Source organism: Lonchura striata, chromosome 2 (assembly GCF_050655825.1).
Source record: "Lonchura striata isolate lonStrDom1 chromosome 2, ASM5065582v1, whole genome shotgun sequence".
Taxonomy (NCBI): Eukaryota; Metazoa; Chordata; class Aves; order Passeriformes; family Estrildidae; genus Lonchura; species Lonchura striata.
In genome coordinates this window covers 91,522,389-91,542,627 of record NC_140704.1, presented here as the reverse complement: position 1 = coordinate 91,542,627, position 20,239 = coordinate 91,522,389, and positions in this window count along the sequence as shown.

Here is a 20,239-nt window from a genome sequence, read left to right as displayed (position 1 = left end):
ATTTCAGCAAATGATTTTGCAATTTATTTTTTGCCTTATCAAGGAATTGCTGCCTTTCAAAAATTTAGCACAGTTTTCTGCATTTAGGATTCCTTCCAGACTAGGAAGCTACTGTCTTTGAGAAGACAACATTCTTAAGATCAGTAACTAATTAATTCCCAGTTACTGACCTAAAGGAGGCAAATGTTTTCTCATGAATTTAGCAGTTGACACCAAATTTGGGAAGAGCTGGGATGATTGATCACAGATCTGCCATTCAGAAGAACCTAGGCAAGCTGGAGTGGTGTGGTCCTTAAAAATTCAATTAAAACAAACACAATGTCCTGCTCATGGAAAGGAAGAGTCTTCTGCAACAGCATGGGCTGGAAGTTCTGGTGTGAAGGATCTGGAGTTGCAGGTAGACAGCATAAATATGAGTCAGTGGAGTGCCCTGGCAGCTAGAAGGCCAACAAATCTGGGGCTGTACTAAGAGGATGTTGAGGATTAGTGATTTAAGGTCACTTAAAGAATCACCTGCAAATGTATGGGCAAAACCAGGCTTAATATAAAAGCAAGAGAAAGTTCATTGGCAAAGTTGACTATATTACTTGCTAGATGGTTAAAGCACACCAAGAAAAAACAAACAAAAATCTAAAATCAATCAATCTAAACTGAAATAAATCCCAAGCTGTCTATGTGGAGGCTGGAGGAAGAGAAAAGTATAGGAAAGGATAAGGCTAAAAAGGAATACAGAAGAACCTCCAGTTGAGACACAAGGCTCAGAGTAGACTCCCATCTACTAAACTAAGCCCAGACTTGATCAGTTTACACCGAACAGCAATCAATTTAATTTAAATTTAGCTTAAACTTAATCCATACCAAGTTAAGCAAGTTAGCAATGGATTCATATAGAAATTACTATACCACAACACTAATTTACAAATCTAAAGTACTTCAAAATCTGGGGAACAACATTCCTAGTACATGTGCTATAGCATATGCACACTTGCCTACACAGAGATATGAAGAATCTATGCGAGCTACCTGTGAAAAACTCTTAAATTCAGTGACTCATTTTGGATGCCTATGTATCTTCTCAGTGTGTGAAGGATTGAGTCTCAAGGAATGAGTATCAGACCAGGATCCATCACCACTATTTGGCAATCTTCCAAGTATAGCAAACTTGAGAGTTTGCTGGCTCAATGAGGCGCCCAAGCTCAGAGGGAGGTTGCTGGTTGCAGTCTGTGGAGGTCCAGGGCATTTCAAAGAATCTCATTTTGAACCAGTGTTTATAAGGTTGCAAAAGAGGAGGCTCTAGTCATAGTAATTTTCCATCCAGGCTGCAATTTCTTTACAAGTTCAGTAACAAAAAAATGTTCCACTTGGGTTGTTATTCAGGCAAGCAAAATAAGATATCAAAGCTGGTTTTTAACAAATATGAGCTTGTTAAACAGCACCGGTTCCCTGGGAACAGACAGTGTTTCTGAGAGGCTCAATAAGAGCTCAGCTCGAGCACAGTTCTTCAAGACTGAGGTCTAATAAGCATTTCTCAGATCATAGAGCAGCCTGGAGGGGGAGGTAAAGGAATTAGGGAAGGTGCCCCACCACAGAGGAGCACAGCCAGAAAACTGAAGGAATAGTTTATTCCCTCTTTACTGAGCTCTTGTCAGTCCACATCTACATCACCAGTATTCAGTTCCTGGACCATTTAGCACAAGCAAAACACAAAGTGGAGTAGGCTTAGCAGAGGATCATCAGATAGTCAGGGGGCTGGAGAATATGCCCTTGAGGAAAGGCTCAGTGAACTGGGGATTTAAGGCTGAAGAAGAAGGCTTTGGAGAAATCTAATAGTACCCTTCCTCAATACCTTTGAGGAGATGATTGAGAAGATGGATCATGTCTCTTCATAGCTGTGCATCAACAGAAATTGAGAGGTGAGATAAATTACTTGAAATTTGAGAGAGTACAACTGGATAGAAGGAACTGTTCTTTCATCATGATGATGATTAAGAGTGGACCAGAGTATCCAGTGAGTTTGTGTTGTCTCTACCCTGTGAATTTGTCAAGACCTGAGCAGAGAGAGCTCTAAGCAGCCTTGCCTGATCTCATAGCTGGCCCTTCTTTGAGCAACAGGTTGAACTGAATGACCTCCTTAGCTCCCTTCCAACCTAAATTATTTTGTGATTTCACGATATAGTTCAGCATTGACCTTATTGGAAAAAAAACTTGCCATGTACTTGAAACAATCTCAACAGGAAATGGAGTCAAGGTTTCTAGCACTGATGAATGGGATATTACTTGGAAAAAAAGGAGTATGCAGTAACTTCTGTGATTGGTTTTCTGAATGTGAACTAGCTTGGTGTAAGCTTTTCACCCTAACCTGATCCAAAAGGGTGAAATATTGCTTGCTCTTTTTCCTTTCAAGGCCTGCCAGGTTTTGAAAACCTAGTTGAGAAAAAAACAAACCCAATACTAAATTATTAGATCATCATCTCCAAATTTAAGAAATTAAAAGCTTTTGAGAGAGTGAATACAAGATCTGCAGAAATGATTGCTAAAAAAATTTCCACTTGTCATAAAAATAGATGGGTAATGATAGAAGAACTTCATCAAGGCTGGGAGATAATAGAGTGTAACAGAAGTTCTAAGCTGATTATTTTAGATGATAAGACTTGATCTGGAGCTGTATGCTGACACCAGCAGGCATGACTAGAGCCCATGACAAACTCACATGCAGCTGCAAAGGGAAAATAATAAAAGCAACCCATACATTAAGTGTTGCTCCTACCAAATGGACCTTTAATTTCAAGATGTGCAAATGTTTCATCCATTATGGAAAGTTTTTTCCTAAGATTTACATTGCACAGTTGATGTTGAGGAAAGACATATGTACAGAGTCTAAATCTGGTCATAAGAACTGTGAGGATTTCATAGGTTGGACAGAAAGCAGGTTGAGTGAACAGAGAGGCACGTACAACCCTATAAAAGATGCAACACCTTATCTAATTTCCTCAATGTAATATTTGTGAATTTTGTATCTTCAAGATGTACTGTCTTAATTTAAGAAGGTATAAAGCAATGACCTCCTTCCAAGATAAATGAGAATATTTTGATAAATGTTAGCATGGATTACATTTCTGTACAGCCTTAGATTTTTCTTATCAGTGGGTTCTCACTCTTATCTGTGAGAAAAATAGGAGGATGTGCCAAAGCTTTTATGTGGAAAATTTGAAATTTTCCTCTAAAGCCTGTTGAAGGCAATGATTGACTTTGTGGTAATGTAAATGTCTGTATATCAGACCAATATTTTTACTTCTCAGAAGAAGTTGTTATAATCTAAGATAGGTTCATGAAATGGAGATGTTCATTGTGTTGAGAAGTTTAATCAATATTTTACTCTCACAGCTAAGAACAGAGCTAATTGCAAAGGCAGAAGTTTTCTCTGCAAGACAATTTGAATCCAAACCCTGATTTTTAGGTTTCCCATGGAAAACATTGCAATGATTCTGGATAGAAAGCATTAATGTCACTAAAACTATGTATTCAAAATTGAGGAGAAAAATTAAAAGAAAAAAAGAAACATGGAAGTGAAATAAAAGTGTTACTGTAACAGGAACTATGTTTTCAGATAGGAAAAACTGTTTTTGCAGAAGTACACAGACAGGTCTTAGCTGACTGGCAAACATATGCAATTCTGACTTGCCATATTTTGTTACTTGAGAACTAATTAACTAATAAAAGAAAATATTGATGGTTTAACGTATTTTGTGTTGGCCTGTATGTCTGAAGTATGGGGCTGCTATTCCAAATAGAGCATTCCTTAACAGTCTGAATTCCAGCAGAGGTGTGCCATGGGCTGAGACTTGGAGCAGAGAAAGAAACTGAGAGATTTCCCTGTCTCTAACAGGGTGTGAGCACAGTATTTTGTCTGTGCTCCTGTTCTGTCATTCCAGTGTGACTGCTGGTGGAACTGAATGCAGAGGACAAGTATACTGTCATTTTCAACTCCTATTCATCTGCTTCTAATCAGGGTAATTCCAGGATTTATTATCTTACAGCAGCAGTAGTTTGCAGGGAAAATCTGTTGTGTTGTGTTATAGTTGTGCCGATGCCATTCAGTGTTGACTTTTATTCAATTCCACTTCCTTTTCTCTCTCTAGCAGTAATGAATTCAATGGTGGCATAGATCCCTCTAGTAGCTTCTTTAACATTTATAACTTACAGAGGAAAATTAAGAAGGAACAAAATGAGGCTTCCATAACTGATTATCATCCTGTGGCTTCCCTGTTTATTCCTTTTATTATATTGTGGCCTTTCTTTAAGGGTTTTTTGTTTGTTTGTGTTTTAACAATTAGTTGCTTAATCTGATCAAGTTAAATTATCTTTATGTTTAATTTGGAATAATTTAAAGTTATTGCCATATTTTTTCCTAAAATCTATCAGTAATTTAGGAATCCTATCTTGTGGTCACTGATAGAGTTTTCTAACTTACAAGTAATTCTTTGGATGCAAGGAATTTTTCTGACCTGCTTCTGCAAGTGAGAAATCACCTTGAAAATACAAGTAGCATAAAAAACTAAGAGATGTGGTTGGAAAAAATGTTGAAAGCCTGTTATAAATATTTATGGGTACTGAAAATTTAACTACAAATCTAACTTCTGAGGAAAACAGCGAGGGTGGATTTTTTACAGGGTCACCATAATGAATTCCTGTTTGTTTACTTGTCCAGTGTTAGAGTCTATCAGAATAAATAGCTAGTAACTCCAAATAAACTGAAAGAGTGGAGAAAATTCCAGCTACACCAATGTAGTTTGGAACAGAATTAGGGGTTTCAGGGTATCATTTGAAGTGGTACAGAGCTGGCTGTATGGAGAATTTGTTTGCATAGGTCTAGACAGCCTGAAGCTCCTGTGTGACCATTTGAAGCTGTGGAGAAGAAAATTCCTGCTATACTTCTTCCTTCTAAATAATCAGCTTTGTCTTCATGTTGACTGCATTCTGGGTTTCAAGGTTCTGTGAAGTGCAAAGTGGAATGCTTCTGAGGATATGCTTATAGAAATTTGATTTACACCCTCAAAGAGTTTGAGCATTGGTGCATGTATCAGAAAGAGGCTGAGAATTCAGCTAATTGGTAACTCTGCTTCCCTGTCTGATGGTGGGCAGCTCACATGCGGCAGTAAGTACAAATGAAGTGGTTTGGAATTTTTGCCTTGGATAGCAGAGTTGGTTAGTTGGTTATTTCTTCAGCTGCAGCTTTAGGAAGAGCCAGATCTTCACCTGGCTAAATACAAAGGGATTCACAGCCTGGACTTCAAACCACAGACAAAAATTTCTGAAAACTCTCTCAAATTCCTTTTTACTTCCCAGTTCTCAATGTGATCCCAGGAATATAAGTTGTCTGATGGAGAGAACAGTAAGTAGGCTGCACTGTTAGATGATTTTAGCATATAAACATTCCAGGCATGGTACAAAAAGGAAAGATGAACACTGCACAGGACTATAGTGCTCTATATGTGATTCCTTCTCCAGGAAACCTCTCTTTCTGTGCCAATTTTCCTCCATAAACCTGGATTAGATGGATGTAGAACAGCACAGCTTCATTCTGGTCATCTTAAGGTGTATGAATTCTGGGTTGGAAAAAAGGGACCACAGTTCTTAATCATGCTGAATGTTGCTTGGCTCGTTTGTTTCTGTCTCAGGTGGGAGTGAAATCCCCTCACTTTCCACTGGAGATGAATAAATAACAGCAGTAAGTGGAGGTGGAATCCTCTGTGGAGTGAAGTAGGAGACCACCCGAGGGTGAGCAGAGGAGGGGTGGATATGCCATCTCCCATAGAAACTGCAAAGGTTTCTGCAGAACTAATTCTGAAGAGTGTGGGATGGAGAATATTTAATGTAATATCTGTCAGCTACCCAGTGTTGTGACCTAAGCTCAAAAGCAGCACGCATACCCTAAGAGCTCAGGAATTGCTTGATGTCTGTTTCAGAGAGGGTACCGGTCACACTTGGTATGTTTAAACCAGGATCACTTCCTGAATGCAGCTGCTAGCCCTGAACATTCATGACGGCTGAGACAAGAGCTGTGCACACATTTTCTGATGTGCCTCATACTTTTTTTTTTAGGGTTTTTGATATGGACATCAAGGGGATCAAAACTCTGAGACATTTTGCAAGACCCCAGTCATTTAGGTATGGCTGCAGTAGCTGTCTGTGCCTCTGCAAGAAAGGGTAGTGTCTTCCCATTTCAGAGCAGCAACAAAAAAATAAACACATAATAGATTTCTAAGATTCAATACTCCTTGATCATAGGAACAGTGAGTTCTTTGTCCAGTTATACACAATTGCTTGGTCTCCTGTAATGTAGGTAACTAATCATATCTCTAGAGTTACAGCATAGTCCTTCACAAAAAGGATGGGAAAGCAGTTTCCATAGAAGAATGAGACAGGAAAAGAGAAAAATTCTGTCTTTAAGTGAAAGAGTATAGGTATGGGGAGGAATAAAGACTGTTTGTAAAGAACAAGAATAGAATCTGAGATTCTTGTCACAGAAAGGCTGGGAATGTGTCAATCACCATGTAAGATGCAGAGAATCTCCAGCTGTGATGCGTACTTCAGTGGGATGCTATCCAAGAGATATTTTCTTAGGTTATTTAATAAAATTTGAGAAATGTTAATAAATTAGATGAGATGAGACATCTGTCCCTGCTCTGACAGGGAGATAATGCTGGCAGTCTTAGCAACACTTTCTAAACTGAGTCATTCTTAAATGCCTGAAGTAGGAGTTTTAGCCATCCCACAAGTTAAACTGGAGAGGTCTGTGTAGTTCAGTGAAGCCCTCTTTGCTGATAGTCTATTTTCCTGTAAATGGATTGTGATTGACAGCACTGCCTCTGCTACATTCTACACCTTCTGGATGTTCCTCTTTATTCCTCACAAAGACCCTTTTAGGTCCTAGACATCACTGGAGCACCCAGCAAGTTAAGACCAAAATGCATGGGGAGCTGAAGAACTGAAAATGGATCAGCTGATTGGGGTGGTAAAAGCAGAGGCAGAAGAACAGTGCTCTGAAGGAAGGTGGTGTAACTGGGACAGGAAGTCAGAGGTGTAATGTGGAATAAAGTAGGTGTTGGAATGTTATTTCTCTGAGGATTTAAGCTTTGCACTGCTGAAAAATTCTTCACCCAGTTTCTTTTCTTATTGGTTTGTCAGTTGTGATTACATGCCAGAACAACCAGGCCTGTTCTGAAACAGGTTTCCTTGGCCAAAAAGTCTAGATTTATCATTGAACCACCTAAGTTAGATGTGTGAACATAACACAGCATGATTTTCCCCTGTAGACAGCGGTAACTGTTTAAAGTGTATAAAGGTGTAAATAGCAACACTTGTAAGTTATATTAGTTGTCTTAACACTCCACCCCTTCCATTTTCCCCACTTGGAGAGCTTTGGCTGATCACTTCCACATGGCAGGTGAGTATTACAGAAATCCAGCAAAGCTGTTTCCTGTGACTTTGTTGGTGCAAATTGTTGTCTCCTAGGTGTGTCCTAGCCTTGAAATCCAATGTTCCTCAGTTAGCTTTGGGAATGTCAGTGTCTCTGGTAGGCAGACACAGAAAGCCGACAGTGGGCCACATCACAGCCCTTGTGGCATGAATTTCTCTTAATGAAAATTGTGAATGACCTAGGCCAGGGTGCACATGCAAGGGGAAAACAGGAAAACAGCCAACTCTCCCATGCATCTCAGCTCTTTCACGGCCTTACGTGCACGTCATTTGTTGCCTGCAAGGGCTAGATATAGAAGTGAAACCACAAGCCTGCAACATCTGTTCTGTCATTCTAATGATTATTATTCATCACCACCCTATCAGCACCTCTCATTGCTGCAAGGCCACTGGTATCACTTCCTTTTCTCTTGCTCTCAGATATGTTGCATGGTACTGACAACCAACAGGAACACATTCATTTTGGGCTGTTTACAATTTCTGGCAGTTAGGTCAGTTTACTTCTGCAGTGGTACCTACCTTACTGTATCATCAAGAGATAAACTTCCAAGTTTTGTGGGAGGTTGGGTTTTGTTTTTTACTGCTGAGCAATTTCAGCAAATTCAGATTATGTAGCCTAAAATTTGTACTATTATCTTTCACATGGGTAGGATTTTTATCCATTTACTTGAAAAACAGGTTTATTTCCATCAAACTCCCTTACAAAACAATAATTGGCATATGGAAAATATATGGCATTTTACCAGGTCACAGCTGTGCAGGAGAGTTAAATTTACTCTTGAAAAATGTCTCTTTCTAGTGTTTAAAATATAAAATCTGTGGAACTGTGTCTAGGAGAAACTCTTGATGTTTAGGTGTTCTTATTCATAAGGCTAACTTAAACATGCAGGATGTTTGCAAAGCAAGCAAGGCATCCTTTTCATAGATGAGTATGTTGAGTTTTGCCAAGGTGAAAAATTGTATGTTTTGAACTATTGTGCAGCAACTGAATTGCTGATTACATCAGTATTCAGCAGTCTCTGATCTGAGTTCCTGGCTCTGATCACTAAATGACTTAATTAACGGATTTGTTAGTGTGACAGATTTGTAGTTGCAGAGCGTAATTTATAAATACCATGTGCTGAACAAGTTTTTGTTTGCTGCACATAATATTAATTAGCTAATAATTTTGCCGGAAAATACATTCCGGATAGCATTTATTCATCCTGACATTCACGTCTTCTGACAAACAGCAATGCCAGATTCAGTCATCAATGGACTGAGAATGGCAAATATTCCCCAGGATAGCTTGGCTGTTCTGTCTGTAACTGAGGGAAGCTAAGACATCTTGGAGAGTTTCAAAGACCTAGCACTCTTCAGAAAATGTTTCATAGAGGGGCAGACCCTCTGAGAGAGAAGTTTCCAGTGGCTCCAGAGAATGGGAGAGAGTATGAGGAAGGCTGAGCCCAACGGGTAATACAGATAAAAGCAGCACTTCTGTGGATTCAAGTCTTCTCATGCTCTGTTCTTGTTTCAACAATACATTGTATTTTATGCAGAACGATTCGCCTCAAGAGATAGGATACCATGCTAAAAGGGGCTAGGCTGGCCTACAAGCACTTAGTCACTAAAAGAGACAGACGTGCTCTTCCCAACTCTTGGTGGCATGCCTGCCTGCCATTTGGCAGAAAGACCTTTTTCCATGTAGAACAAGGCTGGTGGGGAGATACGACTGATCCTTTCCATACTAGCAGGCCATCAGCTCCAATCAACCATCCCCTGAAACCTACTCTGATTCCAAGGGCCTTTCACTGGATGAAAGTGTTCAAGGCTGGGATCAGGCATTCATTCACAGGCTCGGCACGTGGGGGTTTTTGCCTGTGTGAGATTGGCCTCTTGTTGAGTAACTCAGACCATTCTGGCTGAACTGGGTTCTGCAAGGCTGTGCCTGCCTGCTTGAGAAAGAAATAAAGTTTACCAGGGAGGAAGAGAAAGCAGGCTGGGCTGGCTGGTGAGCAGCATCTGGTTACCATCTGGGTTTGCTGATGTTATAATCTGAGCTGCAACATGAGGCTCACGCTTGAGCACAGTCAGCATCAAGCTGGCTGGTTTTACTTATAGATGAGGACAAATCAGTCTCGTGAGGCCTTCCCTTGGCTAAGCAGTCATGGTAGGAATCTGTTGCAGAGGACAGTAGGCAGCTGAAAAGGATAGATAGAATGTGTTCTCAGTCATCAGAGCTCACTCTGATTTCACTAGTGGTACAGGCTTTTAACTTAAGGATGGTTTTTAAAATTTTATTGTGAAAGAATGAAAATCACAGAATGGGCCAAGTTGGAAGGGACCACAGTGGATTATCTGCTCCAGCCTCCCTGCTCAAGCAGGGCCATCTTAAAACACATTGCACAGAACTGCATCCAGACAATTCTTGAGTGTTTCCAGGGAGAGACACTCCACAACCTCTCTGGGCAACCTGTTTCAGTGTGTGGTCACTTACAGAGGAAAAAAAAATCCTTTTTTAGCATTGCATAGTGTTTCTGTGGAAGAGCAACAAAAAATTAATATCGCAATATTAAGCACTAAATGGGTGTCTATTCATGGAGCCATTTATTTGTGTTGTTATAATAATTATATTGGTCTTCATTGATTTTTCAGCCAAACCTTTTACTATCTGTGGCATTGATGGAATACCATTTGCTTTATGGAGTTTGTAGTTGGCACAGTTTTTCATCTTACACTAGAAATACATGAATGAATGACTACTTCCAATTCAGTTGGTATTTTTTATTATGTTGGCTGCTATCTGCTGGTTCCTTGCTCACTTTTACTCTAGCATGTATATTTCCTGTCCTTTCTAATGAGAGATGTGAAAACAAATTCAGATGGTCTTCTCATGACAAGGAAATAGGAAAGTACCTCAGCCCGTGTTTGTTGCTGAATATCCCACCAAAGTTCCTGAGTAGATGTTAATGTCATGGCTGCCCCTGGAACTAGAGGGGCCAGGAAAGGTGAAATGCAGAGATAAGAATTCCATGGCCCTGCTAATGTCCCTAGTATCTAACTCTTACTTTGGCTTGAGAAGAAGTCACTCTGGTTTTCCTTCTTTCAGTTTAATTTCTGCTATGGAGAGAATACCTTTATGGAGGCAAGACTTAATTTCTGTGTGCAACATCAAGACTGATCAGCAATGTTTCCACAGGGTATTGAAGAGTACAACTGAATTTCTTTTTGACTGAAAGTGTGTTGCCTTGGTTTTTTTTAAAGTTTCAAAATTTTTATAAAAGTTTTTTATGCTTTCTGATGTTTACACATTTCTACTGGAGTTTTCATGCATGTTCATGTAAATAATTATTGATTTGTATTCTTCTTTGTGGGTGGAGAGAATTGGTGCACTGTTGGTTTAACCAGGGTGATTGGAGAGGTAGCAATTTCATCCTCTAATCTATTGTTACTTTTGGAATTCTATAGGTTGAGGAGTCAGAAATAAAACTCTCTTTTGTTACTCTACTTCTTCCCTCTTTTGCATCTAATGTACGTGTGTTAGTTATTTCGTGTCCTAGTGCAACATGAGTGTTTTGTCTTTAGCAAGAATTGGCAGGCAGATATGAGAAGCAGAGGCTTCTCAGAAGATTAGGAAAGAAAAACTGTAGGAAAGAGTCTGGATTTTCAGTGGATCCATACCTTAGGCAGACAGCTTGACTGCACCCCATGCCACTGCTGACACTGACTGGTTGTGAATCTAGAATGGTGCTAGTCAATAATAAATTAATATTGTTTATTTCGTGTTACCATCTACAATCTTTGTGAACAACAATTATTCATGTAGTTTTGGTATATAGTCAAGATATATTAAGGAGTTTGGGATTTCCCTCCTCTTCTACTAGATGTGGCCAAAATCTCTGCAAATTAAGTTATAAAAAAGCATTGATTTATTTCTGAATGAAAGGTACCCTTCCCACTTGACTCTGCTTTCTAGAATATGGGATTTAACCCAAACTTCTCAGGATCTGAGACAAATGGCATTAGATAAACAATGCAGTGTTGCAGAATCTGAAGGTTTTTTGCTGAGTGAAGGAGACAGGAGGCATTTTCCTGACCTACAAGAACAAACTCTTTTACTCTAAAAATCAGATTCACCTGTTAATATACAGGTGAATCTGATTTTTGGTGCTTTTACACTGGTGTATGCTAGATAAAGTTTTAGAATAGGAAAAATCTACTGTATCTATGGAGAAAATGGAATAAGAGAGCAAATTTAAAGCAGTTAAAAAAAAAAAAAAGGAAAATGACAAAACTTCATGTGGGACTTCTAAAAATCAGTGACAACTTTCTAAATTCTTGATTGATACAGACACTGCTCAAAGAAGGCAAGAGATACTTGGATAGAGGCTTACTATGTGACTCAGTTCAGCTACGGCCTTTCTTTAAGGATGAGACTAAAGTTTTAATAATGGGATTTATTTGTTCCTTTTTATGTTTTCCCCTTCAGAATGAACTGAATGCTTTGTGTGAAAAATTTGAAAGTCTCTTTATTCTCCTTTGGTACAGAAATCTAAATGCCTTTCCAGGAGGAAAGAACTTGAACTTGGTTCTTTAAAGCTTGTTCTCAGACAAATGCCTGCCCAAAAAGGGGACACCATTTTATCTTCTTCCATTGGGCAGCTATTGCAGCTGTTTTGTAGTGCAGGGTTGCCTGGGCATTTAGGGAAGCTGAGTTTATCCCCTTTTAACTCTCTTCTCTCAGCTTTTCAAATCCCTGTTTTGCTGGTGCTGCTCCAGTGGTCTTTCCAAACACAGAAAAAGGAGCCTGCTGGGATTGTTGAGAGAAAGAAAGAGGCAAAGTATCATTTAGCTTGAAAAAGATCCCTTTGTTCATCAAGTTCAACTCATAGCACTGAGTTCAGTGCTACCAAGTCCAGCACTAAACCATATCCCTCAGTGCCACACCTACACATCTTTTAATTTTTTCCAGGTATGGTGACTCAACCACTTTACTGGGAAATCTGTTCCAGTGCTTGACAACTCTATCAATGAAGGAACTGATAATATCCAACCTAAACCTTCCCTGGTGCAAGTTGAGGTTGTTTCCTCTCATCCTGTCCCTTGTTGCTCTGGAGAAGAGACCTACTCCCACCTAGAGAGATATAAGGTGCCCCCTGCACCTCCTTTTCTCCAGGAGAAACATGCCCAGCTCCTGCAGCCACTTCTCAGATAACTTTTTCTCCAGACCTTTCATCAGTTTGGGTTTTTTTCCATATCAATGATAATTATAGTAAAACCTAAGAGACAAGAAACTGAAGCAACAGCAAACACTCAAATAATGCAAAACTTTTTGTAAGGATGTACCTAACTATGAATTCACATGCTTTCATTTGAGAACTTGTGATAAATTGTTCTGGTCTTTCTCCACTGTAATCAATGCCACAGAAAGAGTAAAGGAATACCCACAGCTAGTCCCATTTGTTGAAATTACTGTGATCCATGATATTTAGTCAGAAAAGCCTCCTCCTTAAATGTGGGCCCATTTTAAAAACATCCATTTTAAAAAGGGGCTGTTTTGGAGGTAAGTGATGTATGTATCTCTGGATTTTATCATCAGTCTGAATGCAAAAGCTTTGGATTCCAAGTAGAAGGGTGACTGAAATGAGAGAAACTTAAAAGTTTTTACTTAAGCTGCATCAGGCTGTCTCCTTTATAGAGGTTTGTGTATGTGACATATGGAAGAACTGCAAGAAGCAAAGTGACATATGTGCTTTGCTTGGGCCAAAGTCCTAGAAATAAATTGGATATGGGTTAGTTTATGTGGTACATGGGAGGCTAGGAATAGAAACTGCCACCTTTACTGTTAGTGTTATTTTCCAGCTAACATTTTTGCAAGCTTCAAAGTGAAAGTAAAGTATCTTAAAATGAATTCCCTCTTCTTTTTTTTTTTTTTTTTTTTTTTTTTTTGTGCAGACATTGGCACTGTGGGGAGGGAGGGAACCTTAGTGTTCCTTAAAGACTGCCATCTGGAAATTACTGAAGTAGCCTCATAAATATCTAGTATAGAGGTTCAATTAGTTTCATTCATTATGGTCAAAACTCATCTGTTTTTTGGAAGAAAGAGGATATAAACACTTCAAAGGGACTAGCATTTAAATTACACCCCACATTTAGGAGAGCTTACAGTTGTGCTGCTATAGTGATATATTTTATATGTTCTTTACTATTTTAGATTGTATAGGGAGTTTCAAATTTTCATTAGAAGACTGAACAACAAAAATATATTAATGGGTGTTGTACTGAGTTAGATTAATACTGTAACAAAAGCTCTATTTTACTTTTACATACTCCAAAAACTTGAATTGGCTTAAATTGTTTTGTAATATCTTTCTATTGGAAATGCTAAATAGTATTCCTTCCACACTTAAATTTCAGGGAGATCAAGCTACCATTTTTAAATCTGTTCTATTACGAAAAATTATTTTTAGGCTTTCCTTGAGGAATAGTTACTTGTGGAAAAAAAATGAGGGAGGACTTGAACATCTGAATTCTATTTCCAAAGGAAGAGCTCTTTTTTTGATGGCAGCGTTTCATGCCTTTACCTCTTCTGTGAACTCACTCTCAAAAAAAAGCTGTAATCTTGTGGGACAGGGGCGTTGTTGAGAAATACCCAGTGAGCTCTGAAGTTTATGACAAGAGCAAGCTCTCAAGGATTAAGGCAAAAGAACGTGTCATTTCTCATTTGTGTCGACACATGAACAATAGTCCAAGGTAATCTATTTGACTTTTTTTTTTATACTTTTGTGGATGTGCAGAAATAACTCTCATGCATCTAAATATTGTCAAGACTTGCAGAATTCTTACATATCTAGAGTCTTGAGTGTCAACTGAGCAAGGGATTTTGGAATTTTCTTTACAGCCTGAGGTCTGTGAGTAGAACAGGCAGCAGTGCCCAGTGTTGCAGCAGATTTCTGTGCTGTTCCTTTCACATAAGAGTCCCCTCTACAACACTATGCATGTGTAAATTACCATCCACACAAGCAGGGAAAAATCCCTCACCAGTCCAATTTTATGTTGTTTTCTCAACAATTTTCACCAAGGACAGAAAGAAAAAAATCTATTTTTGGGCCATACATGTTCCTACTTGCTACTTTTTTTTAAGATAACGTCTCTAAAGCGACATTATTGTTAACCTAGTGGAAAACCTCCATAGGCTAGGTGAGTCAAATATAAAGATGAAACAGATTCTTTGAACATTATAGTGAGTGTTCTTCTTTTTTCTTTCTTTTGTTAACCATTGAATATTTGAAGATAAAATCAGATCTTAAATCTAATCTGAGGATATATAGGGCTTTTCAGTAATGGTTTCTAAATTGTTGTTTGTTTATTTTCATTTTTCGCCTCAAAGGTGAGAATGTTTTCTTGAAGGTCTGAGGTAAGTAAATGGGTTGATCAATGTTGGAAAGTGTATCTTTGGACACAGAACCTTTTCTGTGCATTTTAATTCAGAGTAGAAGCTTCTAGAAAGCAAACTATAAGCTATCCAACATGTACCATAAGCCTAAAATAATCTTTTTGTACCTGCTTGTGTTGGACTCATAAAGATTAGTAATTTCAAGTTTTGGAGGGTTTTTTTTGGTTTTTTTTTTTTCTTGAGGGGGGGGTCTTTGATTTTATTGTTGTTGTTGATTTTTTTAACACTCTTTTCTTCTTGTTGTGTGGAAACACATGTTATTCAGAGGAAAACTTTGAAATCTGTTCCCAAAACTAAGGTAGATATTTAACCAACTTTAGAAGAGCTGTGCCCCTCAAAATACTGAGGCCGTACCGTTGAACAATTCCAGAAGGGAATTGCAGTGTTTGTGACTATTGCAGTGTGTGTGACTAGGGAATAAATAATTCCATCACACCTGTCTTTCAGCATGGAAAGGCAAAAAGGGAGGCAAAGCAACTGATGTGGAATTAATTTGTTTTTTCTAAAAAACATAAAGCTTGAAATTTTTCTAGTTGCAAGAACCTTCCAGTATCTTACTAAAAGTCTGATTCATTTGAGCCTAAAATAATACTTTTCCTGTTGTTAATTCCATCTTGATCTGTCCATATTCTGTTATTTACATGTACATAAATGTGAAGATGAAAAACTGTTGTGCACATGATGCCTGTCTTGTTTCAAAGAAAGAGGAGTGCAGCTAAAAAGCAGTCCAGGTTTGAAATTTTCCTGATTATTAATATTCAGGAAGTAGAGATGATAATGGTTTATATCACACCAAAGATATTAGGGATGCAAGGTAGAGGGAAATCAAGCTCTATTTGTTCTTGACGCAATGCATTTCTTGTTTTGAACACCAAAAGTAGTAACAGTCAAGTGCATGTGGGAGTTAAAAAGGATGATTTTCTACACAGTACTGGCTGAAAAACAGTTTCAATGTCTAGAGGTTTGATATAGAAATAGTTATTTAAGATAGTAGTTCTGTAGGATATGTCTTATTCTGTTTGCCATCTGGTCAGAAATAATGAAGGACTTGGAATTAAATTTCTATATTGTACTTTTAGAAAAACATATTTTTGTAATGAAAGGGACACAGAATTTCATGGCAAATGGGTAAGACTGTTGTGGGAGAGCTAGGGGTACTGGTGGTAAAAAAAATTCTGCAAATATCCTGAAGTGGGAGAAAGTAAGATGTAACTGTTCACATACCCCCGCAGTTTCAAAGAAGTTGAAGGGAAGCAAAGAGTTATGTGCTGTAGCCCAGGAGATTAAACGCTGTCTACTCCTTTGAAAGGAAATGTATTTGACCGAGTCAGAAGAGGTGGTGAGAATCATCAGGAAGAAGAAACCAGATCAACAAATTGCAGAATTATGCTTTCCCTCAGTTCCCAGGAGTAAGGGGTGTCCTCAAGCCTCCCAGCTGCCAAGCCTGCTAGCAGTGTGATATGAAACATTGCCCACAGTCAGGGAGTGGCTAAACCAAATGGGCATCCACAAACCCAGCTGATGAAAGGGAGCTGGATTCCAGGCTGCTGACAGAGTTGGTGGAAGTCACTCTGAGGGCTGCTGGCTGTCACCTTACAGGTCATGACAATGAAGGGAAGTTCACAAACACTTGAAAAAGGCAGGCATTGGGGCCATCTTCAAGACAGTCAAATAAAAGAATCCCAGAAGCAACCAGTTGATCACCCCTTCATTCTCTGGGAAGAATAGAGACAACATGTGCCAGAAGATGGTTTGGAGGCAGGTGAAGGATATGGTGACAGTGATCAGGCAGTATAACTTCACTAAGGTCTAGCTGTGCAGGGAAAAACATGAGCATGGCTTGGAGGAGATGATTGTCCTAGTGAGACCAGGCGACAGCAGTGATTGCCACTTCCTCTGACTTCAGCAAGGCTTGTGACAGCCTCCAGGAACCAGCTAGGTAAGCAGGAGCAGGAGAAGGGAATCGCTGTAGGAGCTCTGTTGTGTGCTCAGCAGAACAAATTCCAACTCTGAGATGCTGCTGTTACTGGTATGACTCAGAGCAGTGATGGGGCTGTAGCTGATGATGGTTTGAAGTCAAGGCTTGGGTGGTGGTTGGACAGGTCACCTTCTGCATGGCTATGGATGTCCCTTCCCATCTGGGGAAGGCAGGACAGCTGATGAGAATGTCCCTTGCCACACGGGGAATGCATCAGTTTGACAGAAGTCAGGCCCTCTTCACCCCAGTTCTTCAGGCTTCAGTGCTGAAGAGATGGAACCTCTTCATGAGAAGGGGTGGCAAAGAAGAGGCCACACGACCCTTGGCAGTCAACAAAAGAACTGTTGGTTTTTGGAAGATATTGCAGGTGAGCCAGCAAGAAGTCTACAGAATTTGCCTTCTCCCAGCTAATGCAGGTGCCGAGGCTGAGCTGCTGGTAAGGAGCCAGCCAGTTGCTTCTGTGATGCCACTGATGCAACCTCAGAAATGGAACCAGGGTGCACTGGTATAGTGCCAAGTCATCCCCTGTGGCAGATGTACCCACTTCCATTGGCTCTTTATTGACTTGAGGTACCAAACCTTGCCACTGGAAAGCCATCCACTCTTTCAGGGCTTATTACTTCTACACATACTTGAGTTTTCTTTCCAAAGTATAGCTATGAATTTTCCCTCGCTGTTTGGTTGCAGATCACCTCTTAGTATGTCACAGGCTGCTTATGGTCTGCATACATTTCTTCTCTAGGCAAGTACTTAAGACAGTGTTTATCTCTGTCAGGGGTTCTCCAGGGCAGTGCTTAAGGTGAAGGGATGCAGATGTCTGAATGCTTCTGCCCTGGTGGCTAATTCCCATGTACTTCATGCAAAATAAAAGCCATTCAGAGCTCAACATCAGCTGAACAGTAAAAAGAGGAGTTTGTCTTGCTCCTGTGGTGATTGAATCACAATCTGCTAGAGAAAAAAAAAAAAAAAAAGTCTTGCTGGGTTCTGTTGAGACAAGGGAGACCAAAGCTGCTGAGGTGTGAGTGTTACGCCTGCATTACCATGGTGATGGCAGATCCCTTGGCACCCCTTTATCCTGTGCAGCTCCACTCCTTGCTCTCACAAATCATGCTGAAACGTAAGGTAATACCCATTGATAAGCTGTCTGCTGGACTAATGAGGAAATGTGTCATCTCTCAGCTATTTAAGAGTTTCTTTTCTCCCCTTGGCTTGTGCTTTTTTATCACAGTTGCTCTGCAGACCACATCCTTAGAGAGCTGGTTGTCATTTCTTTGGGTTATAGTCTGACTAGCTTTTAGGTGATGGAGAGAGAAGTGGTGCAGGTTGGGAGGAGGTGCTGACAAGCCTTGTCATTTTCATGTCATGAAAAGAATTCTGGATGATGGAAATCTCAGAAAATCTTTTCCATATTCATACTGTACCTCTTGTTGTGATACCATGCAATCTACATAAAACACGAATCTGCAATAAAACACGAGCTAAGTTCAGCTAGCAAGGGTCAGAGGGCAGATTGTCTCTAGAAAATTTCATTGGCATGGCTTGACAGGCAGGTTATCTTTCTGTGAAGATATTCTCCTATGATTATGTTTGTGAGTACATACCCTGCTCCAGCTGTGAGTCTTTGGAGAGATTAACTCAAAAGTGTGTGGTAGGACTGTCAGCACACTCATTACAGATCTTAAATGTGATTCCCCCACTGACAGGAGGATGTTCTGTACAAAACTAAGAGGTGCTGTATGGTTTGTGTCTGGTATTTTCAGAGTGAGCAGTTAGAGAGACCGTGTACTACCTTTTGTTTAACAGAATGGTTAAAATTATAGAAAAAACAAGTTATTTAGGTTTGCTCAGAGTTGTGTTGCGGGGTTGTGGGGGGGAAAATAAAATATTTATTTAAGTGCTTTCTTATTGAAACAAAGGTCAAGTATGGTGTTTCTGCTTTGGCTAGCAAGGCTTTTATGACTGATTTAATTCATCTTTTTGTGCTATTAGAAGACCTGACTGCAATTCAAAGACAAAATAAAAAGAGAACAAAAAAGATCCAGTACCAGAAGGGAGAAATCTTCAGTGTGTGAGAAAGTAGTCAACCCTCGATTTTGTTGCCTATTACAGGAAAGTCATTTTACTGCTGGAGAGACAAGGATTTGTCATGTCCCTCCTTGCAAAAATGAGAAGAGAAAAGGACAACTGCTGGAACTGTGGGTCTGATGTGTTCAATATATCTTATGCAGATGGGTAGGCATCTAGGATTGTTGTGCTAGATACCACGCCTTATAACCAGATAGTGGAATTACAAAGTTTGAGGACAGAAGTTTTTAAAAAAGCCTTGCTGTTTGCTTTTAGAGCTCATCAGAGAGAGGTAGCCATTTGACAGCACTGTGCTAGTTTCAAAAGAGCATAGAAAGATTACAGACACCAGCTGTACAGACACAAGCTGTGACAGAAAGTTAGTTATGGACACAGCTGTAGCTATAAAAATATGTTTCCAGGAAAATGATTTGCCAAGTGCCAGGTAGATCAACAACACAGCTAGAGAGATTTGTGGCATGAAGACCAGAAAATGCAAAGTTACAGAAAGGGATCTTTAATTTACAGCATGAGCAATCCTGTGGTTAATCTAAGCAGAACAATCCATTCCAGGGTGATCTAGCACCAGAGGAAAAGAAAACACTGCAGAGGGCAGGCAGTCCCGAGTTCTGGCAGCAGCAAATGCTAGAGGATTCATTAGCCTCTGAATTATGGCAGGATGTGGGTTTGCCAGTTTGCTTGGACTAGGCAGGACTTAACACATTCTTGGCTCAAAGGTGCTGTCAAGTGTGCTAGTCCTGGGAGGGAGAACACACTGGAGGCTGAGATGCTCTTTTGCCAATTTTTCTTCATCTTTATAATCTCTGCTGTTTCCCTGACACCCTTCCTCTCATGCCAGCAGGGCTGCTCCGTGGGCTGGCTGAGCTGAGGGACAGGGTGACCCCATCATCGCAGCCATGCCCTTAGGGATGGGTGCTGTCCCCTGGTGCGTGAGGCAGGTGGCAGACTTCAGTGCCAATTCTGCCACAGCCAGTGTCCAGCTGGGAGCAGCAGGAGACAGGTCTGGAGTTGAACCCTCCAGCACTGAGCCCAAGGCTGGTTGAGGTGAAAGGCCCCAAGGGCAGGCTGGAAACAGGCTGCCCACTGTGGGAATGTGCCACAGGGCAGGGCTGGGCACACACCCTGACCTGAGCTGCAGCCGCTGGGCCCATGGTAAGGGGTGGGTGGGAGTCTCCATCCAGGTTGCCCCAGGGCCATGAAGTCTCTGCAGGCCTTGACTAGAATGTGGAGGCTGGGGATATTTGAGCAGGGCACTCACAGAA